We start from the raw sequence: 22,500 nt of genomic DNA, 5'->3' as shown, positions 1-22,500 counted from the left end.
CACACAGAAATTTCCAAGGCGGCCAAGGAGCCTCCCCGCATAGCAATCGGGGTGTGAGGTTACGGATGCAGCATTGATAGCAATCGAGGTGTGAGGCGAAGGATGCAGAAGTGAGAGCCGAGGGATGTAGCAGAGATAGCAATCGGGGTGTGTGATGCAGAAGAGATAGCAATCGAGGTGTGCGGTGGGAAGGGCCCAGCAGCCAGAATGCATGAAGCGACGGATGAAGCAGTGATGACAACCGGGCTGTGAGGAGAGGAGGGATGCAGCCAAGAAAGCAATCAGGGCTCGAGGCAAGGGATGCATCAAGGATAGCAATCATGTTGTGAGGCGAGATTCCAAAGGCTAAACGTGAGAGGCTGCAGGGTCGACTCAGAGAGGTCTATGCATGTGAGAGGCTGAAAGCAAGGTCGACTCGGAGCGGTCTATGCATCGGGCGCGCTTGGGGCGACTACCAGTGCCAACCCCTTATCCCGCGACGCGTCCGACAAAGAGAACGTTCCAAGGCGGCAGAGGAGGTTACCAGCCGAAGGATGCAGTAGCAATAACAGGTATAGTTCCGCGGCGGCCGAGAAGACTCACCGCATAGGAATCGGGATGCGAGGCGAGGGATGCGGCGGGAAGGCCCCGACGGCTAAACGGAAGAGGCTGCAGGGCCGCCTCGGAATGGTCCAAGCATCGGATGCGATTGGGACGACTACCAGTGCCAACCCCTTATCCCGCGATGCGTCCGATACACAGATAGTTCCAAGGCGGCCGAGGAGCCTCACCGCATATCAATCGGGGTGCGAGGCGAGGGATGGGGCGGGAAGGCCCCAACGGCTAGACGGAAGAGGCTTCAGGGCCACCTCGGAATGGTCCAAGCATCGGACGCGCTTGGGGCGACTGCCAGTGCCAACCCCTTATCCCGCGATGCGTCCGATACACAGATGGTTCCAAGGCGGCCGAGGAGCCTCACCGCATAGCAATCGGGGGTGCGAGGCGAGGGATGGGGCGGGAAGGCCCCAACGGCTAGACGGAAGAGGCTTCAGGGCCGCCTAGGAATGGTCCAAGCATCGGACACGCTTGGGGCGACTACCAGTGACAGCCCCCTATCCCGCGATGCGTCCGATACGAAGATGGTTCCAAGGCGGCCGAGGAGCCTCACCGCATAGCAATCGGGGTGCGAGGTGGGGGATGCGGCGAGATGGCCCCAACGGCTAGACGGAAGAGGCCACAGGGCCGCGTCGGAATAGTCCAAGCATCGGACGCGCTTGGGGCGACTACCAGTGACAACCCCTTATCCCGCGATGCGTCCGATACGAAGATAGTTCCAAGGCGGCCGAGGAGCCTCACCGCATAGCAATCGGGGTGCGAGGTGGGGGATGCGGCGAGATGGCCCCAACGGCTAGACGGAAGAGGCTGCAGGGCCGCCTCGGAATAGTCCAAGCATCGGACGCGCTTGGGGCCACTACCAGTGACAACCCCTTATCCCGCGATGCGTCCGATACGAAGATAGTTCCAAGGCGGCCGAAGAGCCTCACCGCATAGCAATCGGGGTGCGAGGTGGGGGATGCGGCGAGATGGCCCCAACGGCTAGACGGAAGAGGCCACAGGGCCGCCTCGGAATAGTCCAAGCATCGGACGCGCTTGGGGCGACTACCAGTGACAACCCCTTATCCCGCGATGCGTCCGATACGAAGATAGTTCCCAGGCGGCCGAGGAGCCTCACCGCATAGCAATCGGGGTGCGAGGCGAGGGATGCGGCGAGATGGCCCCAAAGGCTAGACGGAAGAGGCTGCAGGGCTGCCTCGGAATAGTCCAAGCATCGGACGCGCTTGGGGCGACTACCACTGCCAACCCCTTATCCCGCGATGCGTCCGATACACAGATAGTTCCGAGGCGGCCGAGGAGGTGGGGGATGCAGCGAGATGGCCCCAACGGCTAGACGGAAGAGGCTGCAGGGCCGCCTCGGAATAGTCCAAGCATCGGACGCGCTTGGGGCGACTACCAGTGACAACCCCTTATCCCGCGATGCGTCCGATACACAGATAGTTCCGAGGCGGCCAAGGAGCCTCACCGCATAGCAATCGTGGTGCGAGGTGGGGGATGCGGCGAGATGGCCCCAACGGCTAGACGGAAGAGGCTGCAGGGCCGCCTCGGAATGGTCCAAGCATCGGATGCGCTTGGGGCGACTACCACTGCCAACCCCTTATCCCGCGATGCGTCCGATACACAGATAGTTCCAAGGCGGCCGAGGAGCCTCACAGCATAGCAATCAGGGTGCGAGGCGAGGGATGCGGCGAGAAAGCCCCAACGGCTAGAGGGAAGAGGCTTCAGGTCCGCCTCGGAATGGTCCAAGCATCGGACGCGCTTGGGGCGACTACCAGTGACAACCCCTTATCCCGCGACGCGTCCGATACACAGATAGTTCCAAGGCGGCCGAGGAGCCTCACCGCATAGCAATCGGGGTGCGAGGCGAGGGATGCGGCGAGAAGGACCCAACGGCTACACGGAAGAGGCTTCGGGGCCGCCTCGGAATGGTCCAAGCATCGGACGCGCTTGGGGCGACTACCAGTGACAACCCCTTATCCCACGACGCGTCCGATACACAGATAGTTCCAAGGCGGCCGAGGAGCCTCACCGCATAGCAATCGGGGTGCGAGGCGAGGGATGCGGCGAGAACGACCCAACGGCTACACGGAAGAGGCTTCGGGGCCGCCTCGGAATGGTCCAAGCATCGGACGCGCTTGGGGCGACTACCAGTGACAACCCCTTATCCCGCGACGCGTCCGATACACAGATAGTTCCAAGGCGGCCGAGGAGCCTCACCGCATAGCAATCGGGGTGCGAGGCGAGGGATGCGGCGAGAAGGACCCAACGGCTAGACGGAAGAGGCTTCGGGTCCGCCTCGGAATGGTCCAAGCATCGGACGCGCTTGGGGCGACTACCAGTGACAACCCCTTATCCCGCGACGCGTCCGATACACAGATAGTTCCAAGGCGGCCGAGGAGCCTCACCGCATAGCAATCGGGGTGCGAGGCGAGGGATGCGGCGAGAAGGACCCAACGGCTAGACGGAAGAGGCTTCGGGTCCGCCTCGGAATGGTCCAAGCATCGGACGCGCTTGGGGCGACTACCAGTGACAACCCCTTATCCCGCGACGCGTCCGATACACAGATAGTTCCAAGGCGGCCGAGGAGCCTCACCGCATAGCAATCGGGGTGCGAGGCGAGGGATGCGGCGAGAAGGACCCAACGGCTAGACGGAAGAGGCTTCGGGTCCGCCTCGGAATGGTCCAAGCATCGGACGCGCTTGGGGCGACTACCAGTGACAACCCCTTATCCCGCGACGCGTCCGATACACAGATAGTTCCGAGGCGGCCGAGGAGCCTCACCGCATAGCAATCGGGGTGCGAGGCGAAGGATGCGGCGAGAAGGACCCAACGGCTAGACGGAAGAGGCTTCGGGTCCGCCTCGGAATGGTCCAAGCATCGGACGCGCTTGGGGCGACTACCAGTGACAACCCCTTATCCCGCGACGCGTCCGATACACAGATAGTTCCAAGGCGGCCGAGGAGCCTCACCGCATAGCAATCGGGGTGCGAGGCGAGGGATGCGGCGAGAAGGACCCAACGGCTAGACGGAAGAGGCTTCAGGGCCGCCTCGGAATGGTCCAAGCATCGAACGCGCTTGGGGCGACTACCAGTGACAACCCCTTATCCCGCGACGCGTCCGATACACAGATAGTTCCGAGGCGGCCGAGGAGCCTCACCGCATAGCAATCGGGGTGCGAGGCGAGGGATGCGGCGAGAAGGACCCAACGGCTAGACGGAAGAGGCTTCAGGGCCGCCTCGGAATGGTCCAAGCATCGGACGCGCTTGGGGCGACTACCAGTGACAACCCCTTATCCCGCGACGCGTCCGATACACAGATAGTTCCGAGGCGGCCGAGGAGCCTCACCGCATAGCAATCGGGGTGCGAGGCGAGGGATGCGGCGAGAAGGACCCAACGGCTAGACGGAAGAGGCTTCAGGGCCGCCTCGGAATGGTCCAAGCATCGGACGCGCTTGGGGCGACTACCAATGACAACCCCTTATCCCGCGACGCGTCCGATACACAGATAGTTCCGAGGCGGCCGAGGAGCCTCACCGCATAGCAATCGGGGTGCGAGGCGAGGGATGCGGCGAGAAGGACCCAACGGCTAGACGGAAGAGGCTTCAGGGCCGCCTCGGAATGGTCCAAGCATCGGACGCGCTTGGGGCGACTACCAGTGACAACCCCTTATCCCGCGACGCGTCCGATACACAGATAGTTCCGAGGCGGCCGAGGAGCCTCACCGCATAGCAATCGGGGTGCGAGGCGAGGGATGCGGCGAGAAGGACCCAACGGCTAGACGGAAGAGGCTTCAGGGCCGCCTCGGAATGGTCCAAGCATCGGACGCGCTTGGGGCGACTACCGTTGCCAACCCCTTATCCCGCGATGCGTCTGATACACAGATAGTTCCGAGGCGGCCGAGGAGCCTCACCGCATAGCAATCGGGTTGCGAGGCAGATTATTGGGAAGGGAACCCCCTGGGATGCGGCTCAAGCAGTGCCCAAAGGGACTGGAATGCGGAATCACATCGAGAGACCCAAATGCTATACGAGGGCTCAAATCGAATTATCGATTTGGCCACGACATGGACGCATCGGAACGACTACCTTTGCCGAACCACTCGCAATTGCATCCATACCGAAACCAATAGACATTTCCGTTAGAGCCCTCGCATAGCATTCGGGAATCTCGCATGCCCCTCTAAATCGACCAATGCTGGCGCTCAATGAAAATCCGAGCGCTACCACCGTTCGAGCGCCAGCATTGGTCGAGTTAGAGGGGCACGGGGGAGAATGCTCCAGTCAACACCTCCCCTATATAAGTTATTTGTCCGATTCTCGCACAACCGTAGTCTGCCTCGTCGAATCAAACAACGGTCCCAGATTCCGACTTCCGTTCCGTAGAGACCCAAAAGCTAGATGGAGGCTCGCAAGAAAGAGAGTCGGCGCATAGCAATCGGGTTTCTCGAACGTTTAGGGACCGAGCTCACTTGCGGATAGGGCAAAATCCGCCAAGCAACCCAAAAGCTAGACGGGGGCTCGAATCGAATCGCCTAGGCGGCCACAACAACGACGTGTTGGATCGACTACCAGTGCCAAACCATTCAGCAAGACTAGTCTGTGTCGAGGCCGGATAGAGATTCTCAGAGAGCGCCCGCATAGCATTTAGGAGACCTGCCGCGTCCCTCACACTCGACAAATGGTGGTGCACGTTTATAAATCCGAGCGATCCCAACCCTTTCAAGCACCAACATCGGTCGAGATAGAGGGGCACGGAGGGGGCTGCGTGAGACAACACAGTCCCCTATATAAGTTATTTGTCCGATTCTCACACATCCGAAGAATGGTCATCAAATCGGACAACAGCCCAAACTTCCGACTTCCGTCCCAGAAAGCCCAAGAGCTATCTAAAACGTTCATGGCCGGAACTCGATCGCGGCTATACCAGTCCGCCAAGCAACCCAAAAGCTAGACTGGAGCTCTAGTCGAATCACCTCTGTGGCCATTGCAAGGACGTGTTGGAGCGACTACCATTGCCGAACCATTCCGCAGGTCGAGTCCATACCAAGGCCGCATAGAGATTCACGATGAGCTCCTGCATAGCAATCAGGAGACTTGCCGTGTCCATCACAATCGATAAATCCTGGTGCAAGATTTTTGCATCCGAGCGCTCCAACCAGTCGAGCACCAGCATCAATCGACATAAACGGGCACGGGGGGAGGATGCTCGAGAACACTACCTCCCCTATATAAGTTATTTGTCCGATTCTCAAGCAGCCGAAGTCTGGTCATCGAATCGGGTCAAAGACCACAACTTCCGACTTTACCCACAATGCAAGTCATCGAATCGAACATCGGCCCCCGAGTCGGACTCCATGCGTATGTCAGGTCATCGGACCCAAATTCCGCCTTCCTGCGCATGGCGGGCCATCAATATCAACTCGGTCATCGGACCCAAACTCCGCCTTTTTGCGTATGGCACGCCTTCAAATCGGTCATCGGACCCAAATTCCGCCTTCCTGTGCATGGCGGGCCATCAACATCAACTCGGTCATCGGACCCAAATTCCGCCTTTCTGCGCATGGCACGCCATCAACTCGGTCATCGGACCCAAATTCCGCCTTCCTGCGCATGGCAGGTCATCGGACACAAATTCAGACCTCGCCAATATGCCTACGTATCGAATCGGTCATCGGACCCAACTTCCGACTTCATCCATACTGTAGGGTCTTTGAGGTTGGCGCGGTGCGCTCAACCCAGGGAGTCGACCCATCGAAGCATACACCTCCCCTATATAAGCTATTTGTCCGATTCCCACACCTGTGTAGTTTGCACCTCTGACCAGGACATCGACCCCAACTTCCGAACTCGACTGCAACGACGGCACCAGCGCCTTGGTGCGCACCTTGCGACGCACAGTCCCAACATTCGCCTTCCTGCACATGGCAGGTCATCGGACCCAAATTCCGACCTCGCGAGTATGCCTACATATCGAATCGGTCATCGGACCCAACTTCCGACTTCATCCATACCGTAGGGTCTTTGAGGTTGGCGCGGTGCGCTCAACCCGGGGAGTCGACCCAACGAAGCATACACCTCCCCTATATAAGCTATTTGTCCGATTCCCACACCTGTGTAGTTTGCACCTCCGATCAAGACATCGACCCCAACTTCCGAACTCGCCTCCAACGACCGAACCAGCGCCTTGGTGCGCACCTTGCAACGCACAGTGCCAACATTCGCCTTCCTGCACGTGGCAGGTCATCGGACCCAAATTCCGACCTCGCGAGTATGCCTACATATCGAATCGGTCATCGGACCCAACTTCCGACTTCATCCATACCGTAGGGTCTTTGAGGTTGGCGCGGTGCGCTCAACCCGGGGAGTCGACCCAACGAAGCATACACCTCCCCTATATAAGCTATTTGTCCGATTCCCACACCTGTGTAGCTTGCACCTCCGATCAGGACATCGACCCCAACTTCCGAACTCGACTAAAAAGACCGCACCAGCGCCTTGGTGTGCACCTTGCAACGCACAGTGTCAACATTCGCCTTCCTGCACATGGCAGGTCATCGGACCCAAATTCCGACCTCATGAGCATACCTACTAATCGAATCGGTCATCGGACCCAACTTCCGACTTCATCCATACCGTAGGGTCTTTGAGGTTGGCGCGGTGCGCTCAACCTGGGGAGTCGACCCATCGAAGCATACACCTCCCCTATATAAGCTATTTGTCCGATTCCGACACCTGTGTAGTTTGCACCTCCGCTCAGGACATCGACCCCAACTTCCGAACTCGCCTGCAACGACCGAACCAGCGCCTTGGTGCGCACCAAAAGTGCGCACTTTTGGAGGGCACTTTTGTGCGCTCCAAAGGTGCGCACTTTTGGAGGGCACTTTTCTGCGCTCCAAAGGTGCGCACTTTTGGAGGGCACTTTTTGGAGGGCACTTTTCTGCGCTCCAAAGGTGCGCACTTTTGGAGGGCACTTTTTGGAGGGCACTTTTCTGCGCTCCAAAGGTGCGCACTTTTGGAGGGCACTTTTTGGAGGGCACTTTTCTGCGCTCCAAAGGTGCGCACTTTTGGAGGGCACTTTTTGGAGGGCACTTTTCTGCGCTCCAAAGGTGCGCACTTTTGGAGGGCACTTTTTGGAGGGCACTTTTCTGCGCTCCAAAGGTGCGCACTTTTGGAGGGCACTTTTTGGAGGGCACTTTTCTGCGCTCCAAAGGTGCGCACTTTTGGAGGGCACTTTTTGGAGGGCACTTTTCTGCGCTCCAAAGGTGCGCACTTTTGGAGGGCACTTTTTGGAGGGCACTTTTCTGCGCTCCAAAGGTGCGCACTTTTGGAGGGCACTTTTTGGAGGGCACTTTTCTGCGCTCCAAAGGTGCGCACTTTTGGAGGGCACTTTTTGGAGGGCACTTTTCTGCGCTCCAAAGGTGCGCACTTTTGGAGGGCACTTTTTGGAGGGCACTTTTCTGCGCTCCAAAGGTGCGCACTTTTGGAGGGCACTTTTGTGCACTCCAAAGGTGCGCACTTTTGGAGGGCACTTTTCCTGTGCTCCAAAGGTGCACACCTAGGTGAGCACCTTCGACCACACCTTGTAGCACACCAAACTCTGACTTTCGACTTCATCCGCAATGCAGGGTCTTTGAGGTTGGCGCAATGCGCACAACCAGGGGAGTCGACCCATCAAACCCAACACCTCCCCTATATAAGCTATTTGTCTGATTCTCATACATGCGTAGCCTGCAGGAGCAATTAGGACATCGACCCCAACTTTCGGCTTCTAAACGAAAACAAGGTCTTTGAGGTTGGTGTAATGCGAACAACTAGGGGAGTCAACCCATCAAACCCAACACCTCCCCTATATAAGCTATTTGTCTGATTCTCATACATGTGTAGTCTACAGGAGCAATTAGGACATCGACCCCAACTTTTGACTTCTTAACGAAAACAAGGTCTTTGAGGTTGACGTAATGCGCACAACCAGGGGAGTCGACCCATCAAACCCAACACCTCCCCTATATAAGCTATTTGTCCGATTCTCATACATGTGTAGCCTGCAGGAGCCATTAGGACATTGACCCCAACTTTTGACTTCTTAACGAAAACAAGGTCTTTGAGGTTGGCGTAATGCGCACAACCAAGGGAGTTGACCCATCAAACCCAACACCTCCCCTATATAAGCTATTTGTCTGATTCTCATACATGTGTAGCCTGCAACAACGATTAGGACATCCACCCCAACTTCTGAATTCGTCTGCGTTGACCGCACCAAAGGTGCACGCCTTGGTGCTCACCAAAATCCGACTTCCGACTTCTTCTGCTATGCGGGGTCTTTGAGGTTGGCGCAGTGCGCACAACCAGGGGAGTCAACCCACCGAATGCAACACCTCCCCTATATAAGCTATTTGTCTGATTCTCATACATGCGTAGACTGCAGCAATGATTAGGACATCCACCCCAACTTTTGACTTCTTAAACAAGACAGGGTCTTTGAAGTTGGTGCAGTGCACACAACCAGGGGAGTCGACCCATCAAACGCAACACCTCCCCTATATAAAGCTATTTGTCCGATTCTCATACGTGTAGTCTGCAGCAGCGATTAGGACATCGACCCCAACTTCCGAATTCGTTTGCATTGACCGCACCAAAGGTGCACGCCTTGGTGTGCACCCTGGAGTGCACTTTGGTGCTCACCTCGGTGCACACTTTGGTGTGCACCTCGGTGTGCACCAAAGGTGCGCACCTTGGAGCGCACCAAAGGTGTACACTTTGGAGCGCACCACATAGGGTCTTTGAGAGGTTGGCGCAGTGCGCACACCAAGGTGGGTGTTGAGGTGCGTGCCGAGGTGGGTGGGTGCTAGGGTGCGCTCCATGGTGGGTGCCAGGGTGGGTGCGTGCTAGGGTGGATTCCAAAGAGGGTCATAGGGTGGGTGCCAAGGTGGGTTGGTGATATAGTGGGTTCAAAGGTGGGTACTAGGGTGGGTTCCAAGGTGGGTCACAAGTTGGGTGCCAGGATGCGTGGGTGTTAGGTTGGGTGCCAAGGTGGGCTCCTGCGTGGGTGGGTGCTAGGGTGGGTTTCAAGGTGGACGCGAGGGCGGGTGCCAAGGTGGGTAACAAGTTGGGTGTTAGGATGGGTGAGTGCTAGAGTGGGTGCCAAGGTGGGTGGGTGCTAAGGTGGATGCCAAGGTGGTTCACAGGGTGGGTGGGTTCTAGGGTGAGTTCCAAGGTGGGTCACAGGTTCAGTGCTAGGGTGGGTGTCAAGGCGGGTGTCGAGGTGCCTGGGTGCTAGGGTGTGGATGCCAATGTGGGTCATAGGGTGGGTACTAGGGTGGGCTGCAATGTGGGTGCCAAGGTGGGTAACATGCTCGGTGGGTTCTAAATTGGGTGCCAGGGTGGGTGTGCACCCACCTTGCCCGAGGTGGGTGCCAAGGTGCCAGTGTGGGTGGGTGCTAAGGTGGATGCCAAGGTGGGTGAGAAGGTGGGTGATAGGTTGAGTGGTAGGATGGGTGGGTGCCAAGATGGGTCACAGGGTGGGTGCAAGGGTGGGTAGGTGCTAGGGTTGGTGTCAGGGTGGGTGGGTGCTAGGTTGGGTTCCAAGGTGGGTGCGAGGGTGAGTGTCAAGGTGGGTCACAGGTTAGGTGCTAGGATGGGTGAGTGCTAGGGTGCAAAGGTGCCAGGGTGGGTGCTAGGATGGGTCGATGCTAGGGTGAGTGGCAAGGTGGGTCCACAAGTGTCAAGGTGGGTGCCGAGGTGGGTGCCAAGTCGGCGACTGCTATGGTGGATGCCAAGGTGGGTCACGGGGTGGGTGCCAAGTTGCTAGGTTGGGTTCCAAGGTGGGTGCCAACGTGGGTGCTAGGGTGCGTGGGTTAAAGGGTGTGTCACAACGTGGGTGCCAGGATGGGTGCGCACCCACACTGGCCAAGACGGGTGCGGGTGCAAGGTTGGGTTCCAAGCCCGGTCACAGGCTGGGTGCTAGGATGGGTGGGTGCCAAGGTGGGCACCAGGGTGGGTGCACCCACCCTGGCCAAGGTGGGTCACGGGGTGGGTCCTAGGGTGGGTAACGGGGTGGGTACTAAGGTGCGTGCCAAGGTGGGTCATAGGGTGGGTGCCAAGGTGGGCACCAGGGTGGGTGTGCACCAACCCTAGCCAGGGTAGGTCACGGGGTGGTTGTCGGGGTGGGCGTCAAGGAGCCAAGGTGGGTGGCAAGTAGCCAAGTTGCGTGCCAAGGTGGGTGTCGGGGTGGGTGCCAAGGATCCAAGGTGGGTGCCAAGGAACCAAGGTGGGTGTCTGGGTGGGTGCCGAGGTGGGAGCCAGGGTGGGTCCCAAGGTGAGTGCAAAGGTGGGTGCCAGGGTCAAGGTGAGTGCCAATGTGGGTTCCAAGGTGCCAGGGTCAGGGTGAGTGCCAATGTGGGTTCAAAGGTGCTAAGTTGGGTGCGAGGTTGGGTGCGAGGGTGGGTGGGTGCCAAGGTGTGCTAGGTGGAAGCCCGGGTGGGTCGGCATCCCATGGGTGTCGAGTTGGGTGCCTGATGGGTGCTTCTTGTCAAGTTTTAGTCGTCGGGACTCATTTCGAGCCTTAGAGGTCGTTTCTTGTCCGGTTGCCCTGTCTTCGACCTGGGAACCCAATTTTGGTCCTCGGGTCCCATTTTTTTTTGTCTCGCATCCCACTTTTGGCCTGTGGCCTTTTCGGGGTCGATTCTCGTTTTGGGCATCAGAGCATGTTTCTTCTCCTAAAACCCAATATTTGTTTATTAAGTCTCGGAACACATTTTTGTTCTCGTGGACCCATCATGGGTCTTGGAACGCATTTGTGGTCCTTGGGTCCCATTTTGCATCCCGAAACTTGTGTTTTGGTGCTTGATCCCTATTTTGGGTGCCCACCTTGCACCAAGTGCGCACCCGGGGCAAACCGAGCGCCTTGGTGCACCGGGGCAAGATCGAGCGTGCACCCGAGGCGCCCCGAACATGCACCAAGGTGCACTCGGCCCACATGTGAGCGCAGGTCGTTGCGCCCGAGGTGGTGTGTGGGCACCGCGTTGCAGACGGGACACTGCACGCACACGACGCCCCCTCCAGGTGCACGCACGTAGGCCGGGCCGGGTGCACACCCGACGCCCTAGCAAGGTGCGCGCACCCGGGCAGGGCTCACACTTGGCGAACGGGGCGCACTTCGCGAGGGAGGGTGTGCACCTCGACGGGGGTGGGTGGCCGGGGTGGATTCGCACGTGGGTCGCGGTTTGCTAAGTACACACTGCGACAAGCTCATAACGGGTGCGATCATACCAGCGTTAGTGCACCGGATCCCATCAGAACTCCGCAGTTAAGCGCGCTTGGGCCGGAGTAGTACTGGGATGGGTGACCTCCCGGGAAGTCCCGGTGTTGCACCCTTTTTTAGTTTTTCGCCGGGCGTCGCAATGCTATTTGAATAAACCTTTTGCCCGTTTGCGTTCTCGTCGGGGCCGGGCCGGGCCGGGGTGCGCTGCCCGCACTACCGCGCGCGCGGGGGGCGACACCGAGCGCGCACCCGAGGCGCCCCGAGCACACAGGCCACGGTGCAACCCGGGCGTTGTGCGCGCACCCCGGTGCGCCCGAGGTGCTGCGCGCGCACCCAGGTGAAATCGGTGTGCACCTCGGCCAGTGCGCGCTCGGTCGAGTCGCGCACGTTGGCCAAGGTGCACGGTGATGTTTCTTACTCTAAGGTTCCGCACCAGACGCCCGGGACAGGTGAGCGAAGCTGGGCGGGGCCGGGTGCGCGGCCGGGGCAGGTGCACGCAGCTGGAGAGAGCTTTGGAGCACACTTCGGAGCGCACCAATGATGCGCTCCATTCAAAAGTTTCCTGAAAAGGCAAAAAAAGTTGAGATTATAGAATTTCCCACTTGAGAGATTGTAAAAAAAAAAAATTTAAAATGAAGGAAACGCGGGTGCCAAGGTGTGCGCAGCCCAGCCAAGGTGTGCGCACCAAGGCGCCCACCCTGGCGAAGGTGCACGCAAGGTGCGCACCCGAGGCAAACCGGACAATTAACCCAACTTTCGACTTCGCGCGCACCTTGGAGCGCACTTCGGAGCGCTCCTTGGTGCGCACCAATCTTGGGCACCTCGGAGTGCACCATGGCGCCCACCAAGGTGCGCACCCGGGGCAAACCGAGCTCCGACTTCGTGCGCACCTTGGAGCGCACGAAAGGTGCGCACCATGGCGCCCACCAAGGTGCGCAGCCCAGCCAAGGCGTGCGCATCAAGGTGCGCACCCTGGCGAAGGTGCGCACCCGGGGCAAACCGAGCTCCGACTTCGTGCGCACCTTGGAGCGCACAAAAGGTGCGCAACCCAGCCAAGGTGTGCGCACCCCGGTCAAACCGAGCTCCGAATCGTGCGCACCAGAGGTGCACGCCATCGTGCGCACCTTGGAGCACACTTCGGAGCCCTCCTTGGTGCGCGCCGATGTTGCGCACCTCGGAGCGCACCCGGGGAAAACAATGCAATTAACCCGACTTTCGACTTCGTGGGCACCTCGGAGCGCTCTCGGGTTCGCACCTCGGAGCACACCGAGGTGCCCACCCTGGCGAAGGTGCACGCGAGGTGCGCACCCGGGGCAAACCGGGCTCCGACTTCGTGCACGCCGCACCTTGGAGCACACTTCGGAGCGCTCCTTGGTGCGCACCATGGTGCCCACCAGGGCGCGCAACCCCGCCGAAGGTGCACGCGAGGTGCGCACCCGGGGCAAACCGGGCTCCGACTTCGTGCACGCCATGGTGCCCACCGCGGCGAAGGTGCACGCGAGGTGCGCACCCGGGGCAAACCGGGCTCCGACTTCGTGCACGCCGCACCTTGGAGCACACTTCGGAGCGCTCCTTGGTGCGCACCATGGTGCCCACCAGGGCGCGCAACCCCGCCGAAGGTGCACGCGAGGTGCGCACCCGGGGCAAACCGGGCTCCGACTTCGTGCACGCCGCACCTTGGAGCACACTTCGGAGCGCTCCTTGGTGCGCACCATGGTGCCCACCAGGGCGCGCAACCCCGCCGAAGGTGCACGCGAGGTGCGCACCCGGGGCAAACCGGGCTCCGACTTCGTGCACGCCATGGTGCGCACCGCGGCGAAGGTGCGCACCCGGGGCAAACCGGGCTCCGACTTCGTGCACGCCGCACCTTGGAGCACACTTCGGAGCGCTCCTTGGTGCGCACCAGGGCGCGCAACCCAGCCGAGGTGCCCACCCCGGCGAAGGTGCACGCGAGGTGCGTACCCGGGGCAAACCGGGCTCCGACTTCGTGCACGCCGCACCTTGGAGCACACTTCGGAGCGCTCCTTGGTGCGCACCATGGTGCCCACCAGGCCGCGCAACCCAGCCAAGGTGTGCGCACCAAGGTGCACGCGAGGTGCGCACCCGGGGCAAACCGGGGTCCGACTTCGTGCACGCCGCACCTTGGAGCACACATCGGGGCGCTCCCGGGTTCGCACCGGCGTTGCGCACCGTGGTGGGCACCTCGGAGCACACCAAGGTGGGCAGCGAGGTGCGCACCTTTGATGCGATGCCTTCACTAATTTCCATAAAAGGCAAAAAAAAAACGAGATTTTAAAATTTCCGTTTTGAAAGATAGTGAGAAAAAGGGAATGCTGGTGCCATCTTGAGCCCGCCCTGGTGCGCAGCCCAGCCAAGGTGTGCGCACCAAGGTGCCCACCCTGGCGAAGGTGCGCGCCCGGGCAATTAACCCAACTTCCAACTTCGCGCGCGCCAGGGTGGGAGCGCACCCAACAACCGGGCCTGGGAAGAGCCAATGCGAGAAACCCCACCAAACGCTCTGACAAAAAAAGAGGGGGCGCTCCAGTAACCCCGCTTCGGAGCGCACCCTGGGCAAACCCAGCCAAGGTGCCCACCCCGGCCAAGGTGCAGGCGAGGTGCGCACCCGGGGCAAACCGGGCTTCGACAACGTGCACGCCGCACCTTGGAGCACACTTCGTAGCGCTCCCGGGTGCGCACCTCAGAGCACACCAAGGTGGGCAGCGAGGTGCGCACCTTTGATGCGCTGCCTTCACTAATTTCCAGAAAAGGCAAAAAAAAAAGGAGATTTTAAAATTTCCGTTTTGAAAGATAGTGAAAAAAACGGAACGCGCGTGCCATCTTGAGCCCGCCCTGGTGCGCAGCCCAGGTAAGGTGCCCACCCTGGCAAAGGTGCGCACCCGGGCAATTAACCCTACTTCCGACTTCGTGCGCGCCAGGGTGGCAACCGGGCCTCGGAAGAGCCAATGCGAGAAACCCCACCAAACGCTCCGACAAAAAAAGAGGCGGCGCTCCAATAACCCCGCTTCGGAGCGCAGCCGGGGCAAACCCAGCCAAGGTGCCCACCCCGACGAAGGTGCACGCGAGGTGCGCACCCGGGGCAAACCGGGCTCCGACAACGTGCACGCAGCACCTTGGAGCACACTTCGAAGCACTCCCGGGTGCCCACCGGCGTTGCGCACCGTGGTGGGCAGCGAGGTGCGCACCTTTGATGCGCTGCCTTCACTAATTTCCAGAAAAAGGCAAAAAAAAATGAGATTTTAAAATTTCCGTTTTGAAAGATAGTGAAAAAAAAGGAACGCGGGTGCCATCTTGAGCCCGCCCTGGTGCGCAGCCCAGGCAAGGCATGCGCACCAAGGTGCCCACCCGAGGTGCACACCCGGGGCAAACCGGGCTCCGACTTCGTGCAGGCCGCACCTTGGAGCACACTTCGGAGCGCTCCTTGGTGCGCACCATGGTGCCCACCAGGGCGCGCAACCCAGCCAAGGTCTGCACACCAAGGTGCCCACCCCGGCGAAGGTGCACGCGAGGTGCGCACCCGGGGCAAACCGGGCTCCGACTTCGTGCACGCCATGGTGCCCACCGCGGCGAAGGTGCACGCGAGGTGCGCACCCGGGGCAAACCGGGCTCCGACTTCGTGCACGCCGCACCTTGGAGCACACTTCGGAGCGCTCCTTGGTGCGCACCATGGTGCCCACCAGGGCGCGCAACCCAGCCAAGGTGTGCGCACCAAGGTGCACGCGAGGTGCGCACCCGGGGCAAACCGGGGTCCGACTTCGTGCACGCCGCACCTTGGAGCACACATCGGAGCGCTCCCAGGTTCGCACCAGCGTTGCGCACCTTTGATGCGCTGCCTTCACTAATTTCCAGAAAAGGCAAAAAAAAACGATATTTTAAAATTTCCGTTCTGAAAGATAGTGAAAAAAACGGAACTCGGGTGCCATCTTGAGCCCTTCCTGGTGCGCAGCCCAGGCAAGTTGTGCGCACCAAGGTGCCCACCCTGGCGGAGGTGCGCGCCCGGGGCAAACCGGGCTCCGACTTCGTGCACTGCATGGTGCCCACCAAGGCGCGCAACCCAGCCAAGGTGCCCACCGCAGCGAAGGTGCACGCGAGGTGCACACCCGGGGCAAACCGGGCTCCGACTTCGTGCACGCCGCACCTTGGAGCACACTTCAGAGCGCTCCTTGGTGCGCACCAGGGCGCGCAACCCAGCCGAGGTGCCCACCCCGGCGAAGGTGCACGCGAGGTGCGCACCCGGGGCAAACCGAGCTCCGACTTCGTGCACGCCATGGTGCCCACCGCGGCGAAGGTGCGCACCCGGGGCAAACCGGGCTCCGACTTCGTGCACGCCGCACCTTGGAGCACACTTCGGAGCGCTCCTTGGTGCGCACCATGGTGCCCACCAGGCCGCGCAACCCAGCCAAGGTGTGCGCACCAAGGTGCACGCGAGGTGCGCACCCGGGGCAAACCGGGGTCCGACTTCGTGCACGCCGCACCTTGGAGCACACATCGGGGCGCTCCCGGGTTCGCACCGGCGTTGCGCACCGTGGTGGGCACCTCGGAGCACACCAAGGTGGGCAGCGAGGTGCGCACCTTTGATGCGATGCCTTCACTAATTTCCATAAAAGGCAAAAAAAAAACGAGATTTTAAAATTTCCGTTTTGAAAGATAGTGAGAAAAAGGGAATGCTGGTGCCATCTTGAGCCCGCCCTGGTGCGCAGCCCAGCCAAGGTTTGCGCACCAAGGTGCCCACCCTGGCGAAGGTGCGCGCCCGGGCAATTAACCCAACTTCCAACTTCGCGCGCGCCAGGGTGGGAGCGCACCCAACAACCGGGCCTGGGAAGAGCCAATGCGAGAAACCCCACCAAACTCTCTGACAAAAAAAGAGGGGGCGCTCCAGTAACCCCGCTTCGGAGCGCACCCTGGGCAAACCCAGCCAAGGTGCCCACCCCGGCCAAGGTGCAGGCGAGGTGCGCACCCGGGGCAAACCGGGCTCCGACAACGTGCACGCCGCACCTTGGAGCACACTTCGTAGCGCTCCCGGGTGCGCACCTCAGAGCACACCAAGGTGGGCAGCGAGGTGCGCACCTTTGATGCGCTGCCTTCACTAATTTCCAGAAAAGGCAAAAAAAAAAGGAGATTTTAAAATTTCCGTTTTGAAAGATAGTGAAAAAAACGGAACGCGCGTGCCATCTTGAGCCCGCCCTGGTGCGCAGCCCAGGTAAGGTGCCACCCTGGCAAAGGTGCGCACCCGGGCAATTAACCCTACTTCCGACTTCGTGCGCGCCAGGGTGGCAACCGGGCCTCGGAAGAGCCAATGCGAGAAACCCCACCAAACGCTCCGACAAAAAAAGAGGCGGCGCTCCAATAACCCCGCTTCGGAGCGCAGCCGGGGCAAACCAAGCCAAGGTGCCCACCCCGACGAAGGTGCACGCGAGGTGCGCACCCGGGGCAAACTGGGCTCCGACAACGTGCACGCAACACCTTGGAGCACACTTCGAAGCACTCCCGGGTGCCCACCGGCGTTGCGCACCGTGGTGGGCAGCGAGGTGCGCACCTTTGATGCGCTGCCTTCACTAATTTCCAGAAAAAGGCAAAAAAAAATGAGATTTTAAAATTTCCGTTTTGAAAGATAGTGAAAAAAAAGGAACGCGGGTGCCATCTTGAGCCCGCCCTGGTGCGCAGCCCAGGCAAGGCATGCGCACCAAGGTGCCCACCCGAGGTGCACACCCGGGGCAAACCGGGCTCCGACTTCGTGCAGGCCGCACCTTGGAGCACACTTCGGAGCGCTCCTTGGTGCGCACCATGGTGCCCACCAGGGCGCACCCGGGGCAAACCGGGCTCCGACTTTGTGCACGCACCAAGGTGCACGCGAGGTGCGCACCCGGGGCAAACCGGGGTCCGACTTCGTGCACGCCGCACCTTGGAGCACACATCGGAGCGCTCCCAGGTTCGCACCAGCGTTGCGCACCTTTGATGCGCTGCCTTCACTAATTTCCAGAAAAGGCAAAAAAAAACGATATTTTAAAATTTCCGTTCTGAAAGATAGTGAAAAAAACGGAACGCGGGTGCCATCTTGAGCCCTTCCTGGTGCGCAGCCCAGGCAAGTTGTGCGCACCAAGGTGCCCACCCTGGCGGAGGTGCGCGCCCGGGGCAAACCGGGCTCCGACTTCGTGCACTGCATGGTGCCCACCAAGGCGCGCAACCCAGCCAAGGTGCCCACCGCAGCGAAGGTGCACGCGAGGTGCGCACCCGAGGTGCACACCCGGGGCAAACCGGGCTCCGACTTCGTGCACGCCGCACCTTGGAGCACACTTCAGAGCGCTCCTTGGTACGCACCAGGGCGCGCAACCCAGCCAAGGTGCTCACCCCGGCGAAGGTGCACGCGAGGTGCGCACCCGGGGCAAACCGGGCTCGGACTTCGTGCACGCCGCACCTTGGAGCACACATCGGAGCGCTCCCGGGTTCGCACCAGCATTGCGCACCTTTGATGCGCTGCCTTCACTAATTTCCAGAAAAGGCAAAAAAAAGAAAAAAATGAGATTTTAAAATTTCCGTTTTGAAAGATAGTGAAAAAAACGGAACGCGGGTGCCATCTTGAGCCCGCCCTGGTGTGCAGCCCAGGCAAGTTGTGCGCACCAAGGCACCCACCCTGGCCAAGGTGGGTCACGGGGTGGGTCCTAGGGTGGGTAACGGGGTGGGTACTAAGGTGCGTGCCAAGGTGGGTCATAGGGTGGGTGCCAAGGTGGGCACCAGGGTGGGTGTGCACCAACCCTAGCCAGGGTAGGTCACGGGGTGGTTGTCGGGGTGGGCGTCAAGGAGCCAAGATGGGTGGCAAGTAGCCAAGTTGCGTGCCAAGGTGGGTGTCGGGGTGGGTGCCAAGGATCCAAGGTGGGTGCCAAGGAACCAAGGTGGGTGTCTGGGTGGGTGCCGAGGTGGGAGCCAGGGTGGGTCCCAAGGTGAGTGCAAAGGTGGGTGCCAGGGTCAAGGTGAGTGCCAATGTGGGTTCCAAGGTGCCAGGGTCAGGGTGAGTGCCAATGTGGGTTCAAAGGTGCTAAGTTGGGTGCGAGGTTGGGTGCGAGGGTGGGTGGGTGCCAAGGTGTGCTAGGTGGAAGCCCGGGTGGGTCGGCATCCCATGGGTGTCGAGTTGGGTGCCTGATGGGTGCTTCTTGTCAAGTTTTAGTCGCCGGGACTCATTTCGAGCCTTAGAGGTCGTTTCTTGTCCGGTTGCCCTGTCTTCGACCTGGGAACCCAATTTTGGTCCTCGGGTCCCATTTTTTTTTGTCTCGCATCCCACTTTTGGCCTGTGGCCTTTTCGGGGTCGATTCTCGTTTTGGGCATCAGAGCATGTTTCTTCTCCTAAAACCCAATATTTGTTTATTAAGTCTCGGAACACATTTTTGTTCTCGTGGACCCATCATGGGTCTTGGAACGCATTTGTGGTCCTTGGGTCCCATTTTGCATCCCGAAACTTGTGTTTTGGTGCTTGATCCCTATTTTGGGTGCCCACCTTGCACCAAGTGCGCACCCGGGGCAAACCGAGCGCCTTGGTGCACCGGGGCAAGATCGAGCGTGCACCCGAGGCGCCCCGAACATGCACCAAGGTGCACTCGGCCCACATGTGAGCGCAGGTCGTTGCGCCCGAGGTGGTGTGTGGGCACCGCGTTGCAGACGGGACACTGCACGCACACGACGCCCCCTCCAGGTGCACGCACGTAGGCCGGGCCGGGTGCACACCCGACGCCCTAGCAAGGTGCGCGCACCCGGGCAGGGCTCACACTTGGCGAACGGGGCGCACTTCGCGAGGGAGGGTGTGCACCTCGACGGGGGTGGGTGGCCGGGGTGGATTCGCACGTGGGTCGCGGTTTGCTAAGTACACACTGCGACAAGCTCATAACGGGTGCGATCATACCAGCGTTAGTGCACCGGATCCCATCAGAACTCCGCAGTTAAGCGCGCTTGGGCCGGAGTAGTACTGGGATGGGTGACCTCCCGGGAAGTCCCGGTGTTGCACCCTTTTTTAGTTTTTCGCCGGGCGTCGCAATGCTATTTGAATAAACCTTTTGCCCGTTTGCGTTCTCGTCGGGGCCGGGCCGGGCCGGGGTGCGCTGCCCGCACTACCGCGCGCGCGGGGGCGACACCGAGCGCGCACCCGAGGCGCCCCGAGCACACAGGCCACGGTGCAACCCGGGCGTTGTGCGCGCACCCCGGTGCGCCCGAGGTGCTGCGCGCGCACCCAGGTGAAATCGGTGTGCACCTCGGCCAGTGCGCGCTCGGTCGAGTCGCGCACGTTGGCCAAGGTGCACGGTGATGTTTCTTACTCTAAGGTTCCGCACCAGACGCCCGGGACAGGTGAGCGAAGCTGGGCGGGGCCGGGTGCGCGGCCGGGGCAGGTGCACGCAGCTGGAGAGAGCTTTGGAGCACACTTCGGAGCGCACCAATGATGCGCTCCATTCAAAAGTTTCCTGAAAAGGCAAAAAAAGTTGAGATTATAGAATTTCCCACTTGAGAGATTGTAAAAAAAAAAAATTTAAAATGAAGGAAACGCGGGTGCCAAGGTGTGCGCAGCCCAGCCAAGGTGTGCGCACCAAGGCGCCCACCCTGGCGAAGGTGCACGCAAGGTGCGCACCCGAGGCAAACCGGACAATTAACCCAACTTTCGACTTCGCGCGCACCTTGGAGCGCACTTCGGAGCGCTCCTTGGTGCGCACCAATCTTGGGCACCTCGGAGTGCACCATGGCGCCCACCAAGGTGCGCACCCGGGGCAAACCGAGCTCCGACTTCGTGCGCACCTTGGAGCGCACGAAAGGTGCGCACCATGGCGCCCACCAAGGTGCGCAGCCCAGCCAAGGCGTGCGCATCAAGGTGCGCACCCTGGCGAAGGTGCGCACCCGGGGCAAACCGAGCTCCGACTTCGTGCGCACCTTGGAGCGCACAAAAGGTGCGCAACCCAGCCAAGGTGTGCGCACCCCGGTCAAACCGAGCTCCGAATCGTGCGCACCAGAGGTGCACGCCATCGTGCGCACCTTGGAGCACACTTCGGAGCCCTCCTTGGTGCGCGCCGATGTTGCGCACCTCGGAGCGCACCCGGGGAAAACAATGCAATTAACCCGACTTTCGACTTCGTGGGCACCTCGGAGCGCTCTCGGGTTCGCACCTCGGAGCACACCGAGGTGCGCACCTTTGATGCGCTGCCTTCACCAATTTCCAGAAAAGGCAAGAAAACATTGAGAAGGTGTGCGCACCGAGGTGCCCACCCTGGCGAAGGTGCACGCGAGGTGCGCACCCGGGGCAAACCGGGCTCCGACTTCGTGCACGCCGCACCTTGGAGCACACTTCGGAGCGCTCCTTGGTGCGCACCAGGGCGCGCAACCCAGCCGAGGTGCCCACCCCGGCGAAGGTGCACGCGAGGTGCGCACCCGGGGCAAACCGGGCTCCGACTTCGTGCACGCCATGGTGCCCACCGCGGCGAAGGTGCACGCGAGGTGCGCACCCGGGGCAAACCGGGCTCCGACTTCGTGCACGCCGCACCTTGGAGCACACTTCGGAGCGCTCCTTGGTGCGCACCATGGTGCCCACCAGGGCGCGCAACCCCGCCGAAGGTGCACGCGAGGTGCGCACCCGGGGCAAACCGGGCTCCGACTTCGTGCACGCCGCACCTTGGAGCACACTTCGGAGCGCTCCTTGGTGCGCACCATGGTGCCCACCAGGGCGCGCAACCCCGCCGAAGGTGCACGCGAGGTGCGCACCCGGGGCAAACCGGGCTCCGACTTCGTGCACGCCATGGTGCGCACCGCGGCGAAGGTGCGCACCCGGGGCAAACCGGGCTCCGACTTCGTGCACGCCGCACCTTGGAGCACACTTCGGAGCGCTCCTTGGTGCGCACCAGGGCGCGCAACCCAGCCGAGGTGCCCACCCCGGCGAAGGTGCACGCGAGGTGCGTACCCGGGGCAAACCGGGCTCCGACTTCGTGCACGCCGCACCTTGGAGCACACTTCGGAGCGCTCCTTGGTGCGCACCATGGTGCCCACCAGGCCGCGCAACCCAGCCAAGGTGTGCGCACCAAGGTGCACGCGAGGTGCGCACCCGGGGCAAACCGGGGTCCGACTTCGTGCACGCCGCACCTTGGAGCACACATCGGGGCGCTCCCGGGTTCGCACCGGCGTTGCGCACCGTGGTGGGCACCTCGGAGCACACCAAGGTGGGCAGCGAGGTGCGCACCTTTGATGCGATGCCTTCACTAATTTCCATAAAAGGCAAAAAAAAAACGAGATTTTAAAATTTCCGTTTTGAAAGATAGTGAGAAAAAGGGAATGCTGGTGCCATCTTGAGCCCGCCCTGGTGCGCAGCCCAGCCAAGGTGTGCGCACCAAGGTGCCCACCCTGGCGAAGGTGCGCGCCCGGGCAATTAACCCAACTTCCAACTTCGCGCGCGCCAGGGTGGGAGCGCACCCAACAACCGGGCCTGGGAAGAGCCAATGCGAGAAACCCCACCAAACGCTCTGACAAAAAAAGAGGGGGCGCTCCAGTAACCCCGCTTCGGAGCGCACCCTGGGCAAACCCAGCCAAGGTGCCCACCCCGGCCAAGGTGCAGGCGAGGTGCGCACCCGGGGCAAACCGGGCTCCGACAACGTGCACGCCGCACCTTGGA

The 22,500-nt window shown here is 60.9% G+C and overlaps 2 non-coding genes across 2 annotated transcripts; both read left to right on the top strand.

Moving 5' to 3' along the window:
- Positions 1-11,846: 11,846 nt before the first annotated feature.
- Positions 11,847-11,965, top strand: LOC131863123 (5S ribosomal RNA). The gene has a single exon (XR_009362058.1). It is a non-coding gene; the product is annotated as a 5S ribosomal RNA (ribosomal RNA).
- A 7,782-nt stretch (positions 11,966-19,747) lies between these two features.
- Positions 19,748-19,866, top strand: LOC131863112 (5S ribosomal RNA). The gene has a single exon (XR_009362047.1). It is a non-coding gene; the product is annotated as a 5S ribosomal RNA (ribosomal RNA).
- The last annotated feature ends 2,634 nt before the right edge of the window (positions 19,867-22,500 follow it).

Source organism: Cryptomeria japonica, unplaced genomic scaffold (genome assembly GCF_030272615.1).
Source record: "Cryptomeria japonica unplaced genomic scaffold, Sugi_1.0 HiC_scaffold_56, whole genome shotgun sequence".
Lineage (NCBI taxonomy): Eukaryota > Viridiplantae > Streptophyta > Pinopsida > Cupressales > Cupressaceae > Cryptomeria > Cryptomeria japonica.
This window is presented reverse-complemented; position numbering and strand designations above follow the sequence as displayed.